We start from the raw sequence: 17,034 nt of genomic DNA, 5'->3' as shown, positions 1-17,034 counted from the left end.
AAACTTCCTTAGTGACTTTGCCAATAACTTCATTGTACCGAAAGATACTTGCAGGAGGGTTCGGAAGATTGACAATAGCGCACAATGTTTTAGCCGCAGATTGTCTCTTACCTATAATGCCTAAAGCATAAACCAGCCTAGTGTTTATATCATGTAACCTTGTATTCAATGTCTGTTCTGAATTGCAGTACTCTACTTTGTAATCGCACTGTGTACAATGCAGCTGGCAGCTTGTCGCTAATCCACCGAGCCTATTTGTACTGTAGGCTAGTTTTGCGCCACAAAACCTACAGGCACTAATTTCCAGGAACTTACTCATAAGGGACTCTATATCTACTAGGTCATATACGTTCTCTGCTTCATACTCACTGTAACCTAGTTCTCTATCACCTATTTTCATCTTTGAAGAGCTTACACTAGGTAAGTCATCTTGTTTTGGGGTTAGGCCTAGGACTACTGTTGAAACAACTTGTTGATCACTTTCCGGCTTTTGTTTTCCTTGATTTGAATCCCAACATATTTCATTTTCTTGAACACACTTTTACGCCTCGTTATTTTAATTTATAAATGACTATTTATCACTGAAAATATTTTATAATATTCACAATATAATGACACAACACAATAGCCTATGTTTGGTAAACAAACATATACAGCCACAATAAAACAGCAGAAACAAAATTGTCTTGTTTATAAACACTCAGAACTACCAACCTAACACATTCTACAAAAAAAGAACTTACGACTGTGTACTATATAAATTTCATTGCAGAAAGTGTAAGATGTTGCTAAGAAATTTGCTCCTGTTTTGTCAATTCACGGTAGAGCTACTAAAAATTTGGTATGGACGCATGACATAAGTCCATTAAAAGTGAAATAACTTTTTTTTCTAAATAACAGATTTTGATGGGAGTGGTCTTAAAATGCTTTTGACATGTATATAAACACAAATAGCTTATAAAATAAAAATACATAAAAAAAATATTTTTTTGCCATCCCAGATATTTTCCCCCAAAAAAACAGTCACAAAATAGACACCATTACACATTCATACGAGTATTTCCATGTATCTTGATTAATTTCCTAAATAAAAAATTAGACTAGAAATATATAGACATATTTCACTTTATAAGGATATGTGTAGTAATTTGCAAAATTTGTCAAGTACTTACAATTACAATTACTTGATAAGGTGGCACACTGCCCAACAACAGTAAGACATCCACTGGCCATTTATTATAATTTTAAGTACTTCTAAAATTAGTTCTGACTGTATTACGATATGTTTTAATTGTTTTTCTAGTTTGAAGTCGTATAAATAAAGGATATTTTCCACAACCGTGTATTAATAGCTGTTTTCTTTCAAACAATCACATTACTGATTGGATCAAACTTTTGATACGAGGTTTGTAGCACTTAAATATATTTTATGAAACATGTTGACATTTAAGACTTTTATAGTACTTTTGTAGGACTTTATTCCAAATTTAGACTTACTGCATAAATTAGTAGCAACGTGAGCCTTATATAATTGTATAGCCCTTATATATTATCTGCAAAGTATCAAATATTACGAAATTTCAATACTTTTCAGACACACTGTTAACCTGTTTTTATAAAGTATGCAAAAAATATATCATAACGGTTTAATATTTGTATAGGTATACAAATATATTATATTTGTATACCTATCGGTTAACTATTAATAGATTTCGATACTAAACTTTTTAATAGATTACACACTAATACCTTAAAAATATATATTACCGCTATAATAATAACAACACAATTATTTTTTCCTCTAATCCACTCAAATTTAAAATCAACTAAACAATGTACGTTGAACTTTTACTAACCATTATTTTACTGATACAAATATTTTACTTTTGAAAACTTTTTCTGTATATTAACATCATAATATAGTTTAATTTTGTAACAGTAGTCTAAAGTAATACATTTGTTAAGCGTAACATATTTCAGATAATGATGGGAGTATAACAGTTATATATTAAGTTCTAAAATTTATTTTTTCCATTAGTTAAAAATACTTTAGTTAGATAGATGAATTAATGAATTACTCTTATAGGGTAGTGAAAGTTAAATTATTACCCTAACCTCACTATAATAAACGCATCGTTCATTAGATTTATATGCTACATGCTACATGGATACAACATCTCCATACTAACTACAACTTATTTGTGATGAAATTACTACATACATCAATATAAATCACTCATCACAAATTATGTATGTTATATTTAAGTGATCTATTTTAATAAAATCGCAGAGATGTTTACAGGGAAATGCTTTATATGACATGAACATACTCCAGTGACTGATATCAGTATCATCTGGCGTGGCTCCCACAAACTAAGCTACTTACCAGACGCTTTTATCGTCCATTCCTCTTAAAGTCTCTTTGTGATTACAGTTTGTCTATTGGTTAAATATGTTGCAAACAGTTTTAAATTACGTCCATGAGCATTAAAATATAGATTAATAATATCAAAATACAGCATTAGCTATCATTATAATTATTGATAATTAATATCTTCTCATTCACTTTTTTATAATTTAAGATTTTTAGTGTTATAGGAGAATAAGGAAATCTTCCCGCACAGTCTGATGCCTATCTGAGGGATATTAAGTGCAGATTTGTTTTGGATTTGTTTTGGTACGTTGTTTGTTAATTAGGGGAATGAATGCAATAAAAAAATAGGTAAATCGCTTATGCATCAAAATACGAGAACTAAAATAATGTGATGTGCCTTTCATCAGTTATAAACTGTATCAAGAATCATATTTTCTCAGAGACACACTGAGATGCCTGACAAAAATCACTTCAGTAGCTGGACTTTATTTTTATTCATTAGTTGTAATGAACACTAACAAAAATAATCCATGCAAAAACTTTTTAAGTGAAGAAAGTTGGCTACTGATTATTTAGTCTAACTATTGATCGAATGACGTAAATGAGTTCACATAATTACGTAATTAGTAAATTATAAACAAAGTAGTTGTATTATACCACACCACGTTCGCGTAACAACCTTTGCTGAGGTTGAATACAAAATTTCAGATATATAAATATCTGCGTACGCCACTATACCATAATATGTTAAATTACAGATGGTTTTATTCAGTTTGGTTACAAATTATTTTATCTGCCATGATGGTTAACCATTAAACCAATGTAAACATATTCAACTAACTCTGGAGCTAAATATCTTGGAGTGACATATGCCACCAAACTAGATGTCACTTTTAATTGAAATATAGCTTCAAGCGATATTTTACGTATTTATATCAAATCGCTTGTAATAAATCGAGTAGACAGACTGACAGATAGGCAAAACAGACATACTTGAATTTTCCAACTTATTGATAAATAGGCTTTGCTAATCGTAGGTAATGAATATATAATGCGTAATCCATACAAACATTATTTCACAGGTTTTGTTTTCAATCTCATACTTTTATAAAGAAACGTTACTGATTGTTGTATATCACCTCCTCAGTATATCATACGGACAGAATATTTCACTACAAATTACACGTCAAACTCTGAACATTCCAGTATTTCTATTGCAAATCATCTTATTATATACAGTTTTTATTCACATATAATGGAACCTTTATTGATATTTCCCATGAAAAATATGTTTTTCGTCTATAATAGGAATAAATTTGTACGTAATGTTTTACATGTGATATTTTTATATATAAATCATTGGTATTGCTACAGCCAATCAATGTAATTACTGGATTTTCAAATATATGAATTAATACACCAATTCAGTACAACAGGTACAAGTGCGTCCATATTATAGTAACTTAAATTTATTTACTTTGCATAACTTTCATCACCTTATAAAAAGTGATTTGTCAGTGGTGTGTTTGTTATCTTCTACTATACATAATTGTTCATGTGCGTAGTTTTTAGCGCAATGATAAATAATATAAAATTATATTATTTATATAACACCATAGACGGTTTCGATGTTTTAAGTGACTCTTTTGTGTTTTTACATAAAAAATATGTTGATATACTATTGGTAAATATGGCGTTTGTTTTTGTGAAATGTATACAAGAAAAGAATTTCGTGCGCCTGCAATAAACGTAACGAGCAACAAGAGAAAGCCAGTAGTCTTTCATATTTGATCAGCAATCATATTCTGATGTCTTGTTCGTCTTACCGTTTTGTTGTGCCCCAAATGAAATGTTTGGTTTTAATAATATTCATGATATAATTTAAATACTGGTACAGAATTGGTTTTATTATTTTAAATATGGAACAATACAAATCTATAGAAAATTAAAGACAGTTACTAATTCGTCAGAATACAAAAAAATATGTAATTAATTTTATATGCCAAAAATTGTTTTTGTAACAAGCTCTAAGAAGTGTAGAATATGTAAGTTATATTAAAAATTAGTTTTAAATCTGTAGCTCTATATTACTTTATCACAACAGTTTTTCTATTTACTGAATACATTTTTGCGTACAAAAACAGGAAATATACTTTGTACTTCTTATAGTTTGTGCTAGTATTCTTTTTCTTTACACTTAGTAAATTATTTACCTTTTTGTTCTCAAAACAGGCAGTGAATTAAATAAAATAAGTGAATCTATAAATATGAAAGCTACTAATAACTAATTTTTCAATTTGTTCGATATTCCAGAATGTGGAAACTTTGCATACGTGTGCCTCGTGATTTCAATATAAATACTTAAACGTTTTTATAAACCCAAAACATTCTTAAAAATTAAAATATGTTTTATCGCAATATCAGCTATGGTACTATAAGTAAAATGTAAAACCATTTAACTTAAACAGCCAGAATAGGCACTTTTTACCGTTGTAAAATTTTACTCATACGTAAATGTAGAACCTATATAGAAGTAGTGCTTCCCAGTTATACGAGAGCTTGTATGTTTCCAAATAAATTATTTTTATAAGGACAACAAAGAAAACTCATTTTTTAAACTGGGAATATCTAAGGCCACAATTTAATTTCAAGGCCACCAGCAAACGTTTTTGATCGAAGTAGATTTTTAAAACCTCAAATTTTAAACATTTGAGCAACATTTTATATAAACTTGTCCACCGTAAATACATTGTACCGAAAATGGTTTACAACGGTTCCTAGATTTATGGACTACTGTCTATTAGTTAATCAAAAGCTGTAGCGTTTCTCAGCCCTACAAGTATATACTTTCTTCATTTTGAGTAAATAAATGGTATACTCCACTTATTCTTAGTAAAATAGTAAAACGGCAGTACATACTAAGAGTCTTAAGTAGACATAATTGAATTGTGTAAGTTTTCTGAGACCATAAATATCATCAGATGCATACATTTCCTTGTTTGGGACATTAAAGAAGGTAATCTCAACCGTGGCATTAGAAATGTTATTGAATTGATTCTTCCCTGACATGTGCAAAACCTGAAATAAGAGGAAGTGCAAGTTTTATTTATTAAATATTAAAATCTTTTTACCATGGATATTGCAATAATAAGTATTATATATGTGCCATAGTCTGTTTGAAAATTATAATGAAATACAGTATGCCATAAATGCTCATTACTAAATCATTATACTTATTGATAGATAGGTACAATAAATGTAATGATATGATACAGTTTTACTCGAAAATAATGGTTTAAACGATAAGATTAAAAATGAATGCCAAATAACTCCCTAAGGTTAAGAGGACCCTATACGACAGTTACAAGATATAGCATTTACTTTTAGGTTATGTAAGTTTGCTAATTTCATAAAAATTATTTTGAATATTATAATGAGCTTTATCTGTGTATAGAAACCAAATTTGGTTTCTTTCTTAACACATTAGAATAATATTTATGTAACTATCCTTGCTTATAAAGGTTACTATAGTTAAAAATGCTGTGTAAGTATATTATATATTGACAACATAGTCAAATCGCTATAAAACATAACCATATAGTAAATAGTCACGTATGCAATGATGATGCCGATAATAATATTGATGATTCTCATACCGGTTTAGGACAGACGGATTTACACATTTTAATAATTTTCTGTATACATATTAGGTGTGCTGCAACATAATTGTAAAACAAAAACATCATAATTATTGTGACGTAATGCTCCTACCTATTATAGTTGTAACCTTAGTAGGCTTCCTAGGTGCAGATGGAAAATAGGTTTACTTGGCTTTCCTTGAACAACGATATTTGTTTTAACTATTAACTTCCTGTAATAAATATTAGACTATTGCCCTCAATATATAATTGTCCGTAAATTCTCCTCCGCCCACCGCGACAATGCACTTTCTCTGCTCGTCACTTCAGGTCCGATTTGGCGTAATGTAACTTGGATGTACCTATTAGCAATTGTTAGTGATGTATTGGCGACGTATAGGTTTTTATACAAAACTAGCTGGTTCCCGCGGCATCGCACGACTTTCGTGAGCTTGGCCCGTGCATGAACATTTCTGGTTAAATTGAATTATATTTCCAACGCCGATGTAGAGTTTTCCTTGTTGCCACGATCAATAAAACATGTAGAAAGTGTATCTTTATAGCCATGGTACACGTATATGTACTTAATTATAAAGTGGGGTAACACTCAAGCTTTAAGTTCATCCAGAAATTTATTTTATAGACAAATATACATAATAACTTAGCGCCTTCAAACAGTGTTAGGCTAATATACGTTACTGTCTCGTAATTGCATTTTGTAATGTGCAGGAGCTTTGAAAACTTTTATCTTTTGCAGCGCTGCCTGGTGGCTAGTTACATCAATGGGCATAGCATAAACCTTCCCCGTGAAAACATTCATAGAAATTTTTATATTGATAGGTCAAATATTTCACGATTCCATAAAGGACAAACACAAAAACATTTATTTATATATAGATAAGCTAAATATTTTAGGGTTTTAACCGTATCCGCTTTACTATCAGATAGATTGAATTTGTCATACATGACTGTTAGAAGTAATAAGTCCGTGGGTAGGGTATGTCCCAGAATTTTATGTAGCATTGTTGCAGGGGTTCACATAACATGTATATTGCCTTACATTGGCCCCCATTGACTTAGGCTGAATATTTATTTGCTTATTAAAATCTCTTTTGAATTTTCAATGTGTATTTAGTTCTAAAACAAATAATGCCTATTTTTCAAAATAATTACTTGAAGGGTTACTATTTTTCTAAATTTGTTGAACTTTTTCAACAAAATATATTTTCGTGAAAAAAGTATTCGATTACGGATATCTTATTTGATCAGAAAATTAAGCTTTTCACAAAAAAGGAAAGATTGGGCTTATTTTTTTATTTTTACGTCAACGCATTTTCCACAACTTTCTTAATTTTCCTGTTTTTTTTCTAAACAAAAACGTTTAAGTAAGAACTTTTTATAGAATAAACATAATGCTGTTTAACATATTGAGACCCAATTAGAGTGAGTTTTCTTATATGTTAAGCCAAATGATTTTAAATCTTAAATCTTAAAGGAATAATATCTGTTCTCCTTTAAATATTGAAAGATTAAAAAGAAAATCAGACCCAAACAGTACATAGGGAGGTCTTTATAATATAGTTTCTCTCTTAAAGTCATTCAGTAGCTCCACTAAAATGGCTACCGATAACTTATAGGAGTTTAACACAGTGGTTTAATGTTATAAGGTAATACATTTAGCTACTAGATATATGGAGCTGCATCCAAGATTTGTAACAATTTATATCCATTTTTTAGCTTGTATGTTATCTAGTATGTTTAAAGTTGTAATAGAGTAATTTTTATATCTATTTATTACCTATAACTAATTCGTTTGTTGTAAGAAGCAATAAAAATTGACAGGAATGTGTTTAAAATAGTAGTATTAATCTTTAAGTAAAGACAATAACTCCTATATTGCATTGTAAATGCAACGGAAACCTATAAGAAACAGACGCAGTAATTTAATATAATCTAAAAACTTTATATAGAAGCCAAGTGGCGTGAGTCTTATCCATGTTTATTGGTTTACCTAACGATATTTGTTATCAATGAAGTTGGTGTAATGTATTTTTGCTTTAAATGAGCGAATTAGGTACGATGCATATTTATTTTAACCCGGGGCATGAAAGAGAGGGTGATGAAAATGTTATATCCTTCCATTCTCATTACAAGCATTCCCAAACAATTGCGCAGTATAGCGGGTACGGCGGTTATCGCGAGATAACCGAATCAAGCAACATCGAGCGTAGCTGCTGCTTGGATGAGTAAACGCTAAGCAATCCTGTTCTTCTAAGCATTCCGCCTGCCTGGCTATTGGTGGTGGTACGGAAGACTCCTTTAATTAAACCGTTGATTTCCTGTTTGAGTGTTAGAGAATAATTCTTAGTACTAACTTTGATTGGTAAAATAACACATTACTTTATTTTACAATTAAACATTTGCCAAAATTGACAATGATTGTTCAAAATAATTGTTTAATTTACCATAAGATAGGGGTAATAAAATATTGTTATTGAAAAAACTAATATAGGAAAAACTTTCTAATATGATTGAAGCATAATAGAGAGTAGTAATGCATATCGAATTTACACACGTATTACGGCAAAATATATTTACGTTTATTTTCTATGAATGATTTATTATGTACCGTTTTTAACGAAACCATTTGACAGTATCATAAGGCTTATTAGTAATACTTAAATAATAAACCATTACGTAAATAATAATACAACATATCAGCATTGAATAGACAAATATATATGGTTTATTGATTATTTTGTATTATAGCATATTGTTATTGAATATGAATTCCAAAAAGGATGTTGATGATAAAGTCAATGTAGGACATTGAGCTGACACGTAAAACGTGCTATGGTTTCCGCCTGTAGATAATGTAACGTAATTAACATTGAAATATTTCGTGATTCTGCCTTAATTTTATGCATATGCAATCGAAAATATTGTATGAAAATACTTTCCTAAAGCAATTCTAGAATATTACAGCATCTAGCCCTTCCTTGTTGATATTAGGCGTATGATATGTGGGTTTCGGAGTGAAAGAAAGGGATAGTTTGTTGAGAGTAACCTGGACCCAATCCAAACTATGCTGACTTTAACTTCCAGTATACCAAATGGTAGACCTCTCTCTGCGGTTTGTGTTGTAGCAGCAATAGCTTGTAACTGTAACACTATACATAGCAGTATAGTAGTAGAGTGTTTTTTAGTGTAATATTAAAATAAGTTTTAAGGTTATTGAAATAAGTAGTGTTAAATTATTTTATTAATATATTTCATATATATTACACATTTCCTGCCTAAAACTCTTAACATCTATGATATTATTATATTACTTACTGTAAATTAATACTTTAATATACTGTATATACAACATTATAAATTTTTGGATTATGTTCAAAATGCACAATTCTTAAAATAGTAATCACAAACTCAAAATTTGTGGATCCTAGGTATTAATTTATATCATAAAGTTGAATCCGTCATATTGTAAAGGCGTGTGAAAGCATGGAAATATTACAAAACTAATTTTCTTGACATAATATAATAAAATTAAACATCAGATTCTACAAGCAAACAGATATTTTCTTAAAAAACCACTTCAATTTTCAGTAACTTCAGCGGTAACGTTTGGTCTATTACAAGACATTTGATTCTGTTGTAAACATAAATTTTAACGATGTGTTTAAATCAGGATAAATAAGCTCAGGTTGCTGCTTTCGTGTATTAAAAGAAAATAAAAGTTTACGACGTAAACATTTGAGTAATTTCCCTAATTCTCAAGTAAGGTACACTTACTTAGATGTTATCAGGTGAAACATCGTGGTCATGAATAGCTTAGACTGGCGTTTTCCAAGAAATCAGTTTAAATTAAGAGTTATAAGATATTCACTTTATTTTCACTTTAAAGGGCTGAGGACACATATATTTCCTCGTTTCTTAAGGGATTATGGCTGGATCACGTTAAAGGAGGTGTTCCTTTCGCAACTCCTACTCCCCACGCTTTAAATTGTAGTGTTGAAGTGTTCACGGATTGATGATATCTTTACAAAGTATCCGTATGAATAGTAATGAACTTTCCAGTTTGAATTAATTTTATTAAGATTCTTTTTCATTAATTTTTTGTCTTATTTAAGTGTTCTATTCACGAATATTTTAACTACTTATATATTGTAATGGATATCTCATTGAACAACTATAATTATAACTTATGATATAATGGTTTATTGTACGTAGAGTTTCAATATATTGTTTACAGTTACCTAGCTTACCAATTAGTTAAAAAGTAACATGTACATACAACTACTAAGTATTGATGGTATACAATGCACAACACTGAACACTATAAGAATACATATACGATACTTACTGTAAAATTACCATAATCTGTATATAAACCAATTTTATAAATCAATGGATTTGTAAGACATATGAAAAAATTAAGTGTTAAAGAATATTCATTACAAAAGGTTTTAAGGTGAGAACTACGCAACTAAATAATTGTTAGAGTAAAAAATCGGAAGAAGCAACATTTGTGGAATATAAAATAATATTTCTTCACCACTAACATCTATTCAAACGGAAAACCTGTACTGTTAATTATTTTTAATAAAAAAATACGTGTTCCTTTTTTACAGCTAATATGTGATGCAAGAGAACTAATATTAATGCAATGGATATTATTGCTAATTAGTTCAAGTGGGAGTGCCGATGGCCGAGTGGTCCAAGACGTTGGACTTTGAGTCTGAGTTAGAGATAGCGCAGGTTCAAATCTTGTCTGTGACCGTTGCACATTTTACCAGTACCATCGACCATGTAATGTATCGACTCTCCCACTTATTCTGTTTGATAAGATCCTCGCACAGGCCAGTGGTCCATGAGGACAAGCAGAATAAGGCATAATGGGAGATCGGCTGCTCCTTAAAAGAAGAAAATACCATTCCCTCGAGCCTTAAAATAATTCGAAAAAACTATCAGGATGCAAAGCCAGAGCGACTATGATTACATGTGTTAACTGTTTAGTATGTATAAATGTAAAAGAGGACTTTTGTAAATTCAATGCTTTATATAAGTTAAAATCCATGTACCGGTATGTAAATTTGAGTATAAACAAATTAGTTTTGTAATATTTAACAAACAATATTCCTTAAATTTTCTAAATTCTTTTGTTTTCTAGTAAATGTTCATGACTTTGTCTGCAATATTACTCGCACGATTGTTAAAAGCAGTGGTTATTGTCTGCTCCCACCTTTGATGTAGCAGTGTTGCCGGGAGTCACAGTGAAGTAGTGGGTAGAGAGCACGTCTCATCACAGGTTTTGTATTGCTTCACTACAATACCTGTCTACCCTTACAAACTGTATGCTTTACTAATATAGTATTTTGTATCTTCTATCTTTATATATATATATATATATATATATATATATATATATATATATATCTATATATATAAAAATGAATGTTTGTATGTTTGTCCTTTATGGAATCGTGAACTATTGGACCGATCATGATGAAAATTTGTACGTATATGTATTTTTCCACGGAGAAGGTTTATAAGCTATGCCCATCCCTTTCCCGATTCAGGATTCCGCCCCACTGGTTACAGAAATACCCATAAGAAATGCATTGCAGCAAACATATGTTAACGTCTTTTCAAATTTTTAATCAGCTGTTCTTTGTAAACATATATTACACTTATAGTTTTAAAGCATAGAGTAAGCTTAAGAGAAACGACAAATTTTGTTTAAACTGTTTTTGCAATCACTGTTAAACATAGACTTTACTATCCAGATAATACAATTCAAATTTGACGTAAAAATTCACCCTTTAATTAATATAAACCATGCTCATGCTTGATCAGAAGAGTAATGCAGATATCATAATTACTATCTTACGTTGGCTACAAATATAAAGAATGTTATAAAATCAACCTTAGTTGTTTTTTTTGACAGAAGTATGGTTCTCAAAACTCCGTGTGTACATATTCTCTCGATCGAGACAACAAAGCAAGCTCAATCGTGGCATCGGAGATATAACTAATGTAATCTAAAATTTATTATAGTAAGAAAAAAAATTTACTAAGTAATATAAGGACTTCGGTTCTTAAGATTTGCGTGCGAAGCCGTGGGTAACAGCTAGATAGAGGCAGGAATATGGTACATACCTTCATAATACGCCCAAGAGGCTCACGATGGAACGACTATCAATTATCTCAGCAATGTTTAGAATGTGATAGAAAAAGAATAAGTGAATATAGTGTACTGTTTTCAACGGGAAATTGCGTGCGAAGCCGCGGGCAACTTTTGCAAAAAATTATTGAAATGCGCAGCAAAGCGCGCCGGGCCCGCTAGTATATATATATATAAATGAATGTTTGTGTGTTTGTCCTTTATGGAATCGTGAACTATTTGACCGATCATTATGAAAATTTGTATGTATATGTATTTTTCCATGAAAAAGGTTTATATGCTATATCCATTGATGTAACTCGCTACCAGGGGACAGTGAAAATATAAAAGCTATTAAAGCGCCTGCACATTTTAAACTGCAATTACTAGACAGTTACGTATATTAAAAAGCCAAACACTATTTGAAGGCTGAATTTTTGGTTGAACTTAAAGCTTGAGTGTTAGACCCATTTATAATGAGGAACATGAGCGTGTACAATGGCTATAAATATACACTTTGACAGATTTTCTTAATCGTATCAAGAAGCTTTACATCGGCGTTGAAAATTATGATTCGCTTGAACCAGAAGTACTCTTACACGGGGGAAAGCTTACGAAAAGCGTGTGAAGCCAAGAGAAACAGCTAGTTATTTTATAAAAGAAAACTCGCAATTAATTGTCCAATAATTGTTATATTTTGACACGAGGCCATTCGACGTCAAAGATGCCATCGTCAGGTGGCAATCAACAATTTAAAACAAATATCAGCTGAATAAAACTTAATACAAAATTTATATAGTTAAAAGTAGAATAAAATAAATACTAGTATATGTATAAAAGTTTTGGCCAAAAAAGAATTTAGTTATGTTCTAAAGGAATAGTGAATTTTGAATCGGTCCAAAATTATTGTTTAATATTTTATCTTTATGTTATTTATGTATAATGTTTCATAAGCGTCGAGTTCTTGTTAGTGGACTTGCATTAATAATGTGAAGTTTTCAAAGGTGTGATTTGTTTCAGATGTATGTTTGGCAATAGCTGATTTTTCAGTTTGCCCGTATTTACGATATCTTTCGTGTTCCTAAACCTTGTTTTAATGGTTCTTTTTGCTTGGCCAATGTAAATCTAATCACTATCTTCACAATCAATTTTGTATATCTAAAAACCTAAACTTTTCATTATATTAATAACGATTAACATACTCATATTACACACTTTGCAAAAGAAAAGATTACGTTTATTTATCGTCTTTAGGTATACAAGTAATTATTTTCTAAAGCATTTCTTATTTTTTCAAGAAATGTTGTGTTTTGAAAAAAAAGAAAATTGATTAATGAAGACTGTTCGAATGAAGTGTCATATTTTGACTATCTTCATCTGTTACTTTAACCTGTTTAACACGGAAGTGTTTGCCCGATATGGCATTTATTCGAGATTTTGAACATAATATTACAAATTAAAAGTATATTTGTTGAAGCTAAGATTAAGAGAACCCTTTCTTTTGAAATTCAGTGACCAATTCGTTTCAGACTATCTGACAGAACGCTATTTTAAGAGGTATAGTCTAGAAGATGAGAATTAAGTTACGTTTCTACATAATAAACTTACAATGAAATAATTGAAATTGTTCATGAAATCAAAGTGGCACTTATTATGTTGCGCGTGGAATCGTGTACTTGTATACCTTGTATTTTTGTATGTTATATTCGTTTTCGTATGCTATTCAAGTTGTTTTATTACTTAAGACGTTACACATGGTTATAAACTGTATACATGTTACTTTCCATGTGCTCAAAGAACTAGTTTATTACAAACTATATATGTTGAGACTGATTTTATGAGAGAGAACTTATTACGCATATGTATGCAGTAGTATTTTTTGGGCGAGTGTAGTTTATTAAATATACCGGTCCACTAAACACACTCGCTCTGCGCTTTAAAGCTCTACACGGGAATACGCTTACTTTATTTTATTTACTTTCCATATCGTGGTGCAACGTATTCAGTGTAGCTCTGACTTTGTAAAACACATATACTTAAAGTAGTTATATTTAATACTCCTTCACTAACATATATAGGAAATACGATATTCGGACACAGCTCTCATTCAAATCGCATTCCTTTAATTCAGATGTAAATCGTATTTTACTACAAAGCTATAGTAACAAAACAATTCTTCATTTGTTATTTAATTTACGGTGCGGTATAAATAATAAGCGCTTAAAAATGTAATGGTTGTTTTCATTATTTAAATTAATTACAAACTTAAATGTTTTCATTATAAATCAACTTCCATATAATTACATTGTAATGTAAAATAAAAAGTGTAGAAACGAATGAGGTTTATTTAATACAATATCTATTGAAAATGAATTGAGATATAACCCAATATCTCAAATAACAGACCTCGAGAGGAGGTGGCCCCTCCTCATCTATATCCATCCTGAATATTCTGCGACTTCTGGAAACAGACTCAAAGAGGAGTAAGTCAAATTGAACAAATAGGGTTTTCCACTTCTCTTCTTGTGTGAAAAATAACAATTTGATGTTAATGATATGATATGAGAGATAGATATGCATACAATTAAAGTTAAAATACTATGATGAAAACAGAGTATAAATAATATCAGCAAATATTACAATTCAAATTTTAAAATTTGAGTCTGATGGAAATGTAATAAGTGCTAGCTCTGGGTAATTTTTTTTTAATGGCCCAGTACAGGATAGTAGTATTTGATACTTTCAATTCATGTAATCACATGCCGTTTATTGCTACTATTGAGAGAGCCATTCCTGTTTGTGTCAAGAGAGGTATGTGTATGGAAAGCGGTTTTACGAGGCGGGTCCGGTCTGATGAGCTGCGAGCGTCGCGCTGGTGAAAGGATTAATATATGTATTTATTTTTAGTAAATATGTTTCTATACCAAAATATTTCATCATGTGAAATGTTCAACAAAATATTTAAATTATCGTTTCCAATATAATATTCAAAGTTTCAAATGTGTGTAATTTTAATAGCATATACCATCTTCTACACGTTACAAGTGCTCATTTTAATGGTTTTTGAACTTTAGTAAATAAAATAGTTTTCTTAGTTTATTTTAGTTACTTTTATATGTATTTTACAAAGCTAATTAAGTTAATTAATTTTACTCAAATTGATATTTTATTTATCAAGCAAATATTTATGGTTCAATTGTTTTGTATATGTCTAAGAAGGTCTTGAAAATCGAATTAAATTATGCTGAATTTCATTTTCATTTCTTTAGTAAACTATGGCTTTCTATTGATCCTCCTACTCCAATATCTCATTATCTGTAGTTAGTAATTTGATAATTCTGGATATTCATTGGTTAGCTCAGATATAAGGGAAAAAATTTTGCAAAAAATTATTGAAATGCGCAGCAAAGCGCGCCCAGGCCCGCTAGTCTTTTATATATATATATATATATATATATATATATATATATATATATATGAATGTTTGTGTGTTTGTCCTTTATGGAATCGTGAACTATTTGACCGATCATTATGAAAAATTTGTATGTATATGTATTTTTCCATGAAAAAGGTTTATATGCTATATCCATTGATGTAACTCGCTACCAGGGGACAGTGAAAATATAAAAGCTATTAAAGCGCCTGCACATTTTAAACTGCAATTACTAGACAGTTACGTATATTAAAAAGCCAAACACTATTTGAAGGCTGAATTTTTGGTTTGAACTTAAAGCTTGAGTGTTAGACCCATTTATAATGAGGAACATGAGCGCGTGTACAATGGCTATAAATATACACTTTGACAGATTTTCTTAATCGTATCAAGAAGCTTTACATCGGCGTTGAAAATTATGATTCGCTTGAACCAGAAGTACTCTTACACGGGGGGAAAGCTTACGAAAAGCGTGTGAAGCCAGAGAAACAGCTAGTTATTTTATAAAAGAAAACTCGCAATTAATTGTCCAATAATTGTTATATTTGACACGAGGCCATTCGACGTCAAAGATGCCATCGTCAGGTGGCAATCAACAATTTAAAACAAATATCAGCTGAATAAAACTTAATACAAAATTTATATAGTTAAAAGTACAATAAAATAAATACTAGTATATGTATAAAAGTTTTGGCCAACAAAGAATTTAGTTATGTTCTATAGGAATAGTGAATTATGAATCGGTCCAAAATCATTTGTTTAATATTTTATCTTTATGTTATTATGTATAATGTTTCATAAGCGTCGAGTTCTTGTTAGTGGACTTGCATTAATAATGTGAAGTTTTCAAAGGTGTGATTTGTTTCAGATGTAGTTGTTTGGCAATAGCTGATTTTCAGTTTGCCCGTATTTACGATATCTTTCGTGTTCCTAAACCTTGTTTTAATGGTTCTTTTTGCTTGGCCAATGTAAATCTAATCACTATCTTCACAATCAATTTTGTATATCTAAAAAACCTAAACTTTTCATTATATTTAATAACGATTAAGATACTCATATTACACACTTTGCAAAAGAAAAGATTACGTTTATTTATCGTCTTTAGGTATACAAGTAATTATTTTCTAAAGCATTTCTTATTTTTTCAAGAAATGTTGTGTTTTGAAAAAAAAAGAAAATGTGATTAATGAAGACTGTTCGAATGAAGTGTCATATTTTGACTATCTTCATCTGTTACTTTAACCTGTTTAACACGGAAGTGTTTGCCCGATATGGAATTTATTCGAGATTTTGAACATAATATTACAAATTAAAAGTATATTTGTTGAAGCTAAGATTAAGAGAACCCTTTCTTTTGAAATTCAGTGACCAATTCGTTTCTGACTATCTGACAGAACGCTATTTTAAGAGGTATAGTCTAGAA

This window comes from Homalodisca vitripennis, chromosome 7 (assembly GCF_021130785.1).
Source record: "Homalodisca vitripennis isolate AUS2020 chromosome 7, UT_GWSS_2.1, whole genome shotgun sequence".
Taxonomy (NCBI): Eukaryota; Metazoa; Arthropoda; class Insecta; order Hemiptera; family Cicadellidae; genus Homalodisca; species Homalodisca vitripennis.
The sequence above is the reverse complement of the archived record's forward strand: the minus strand, read 5'-3'. Positions refer to the sequence as shown.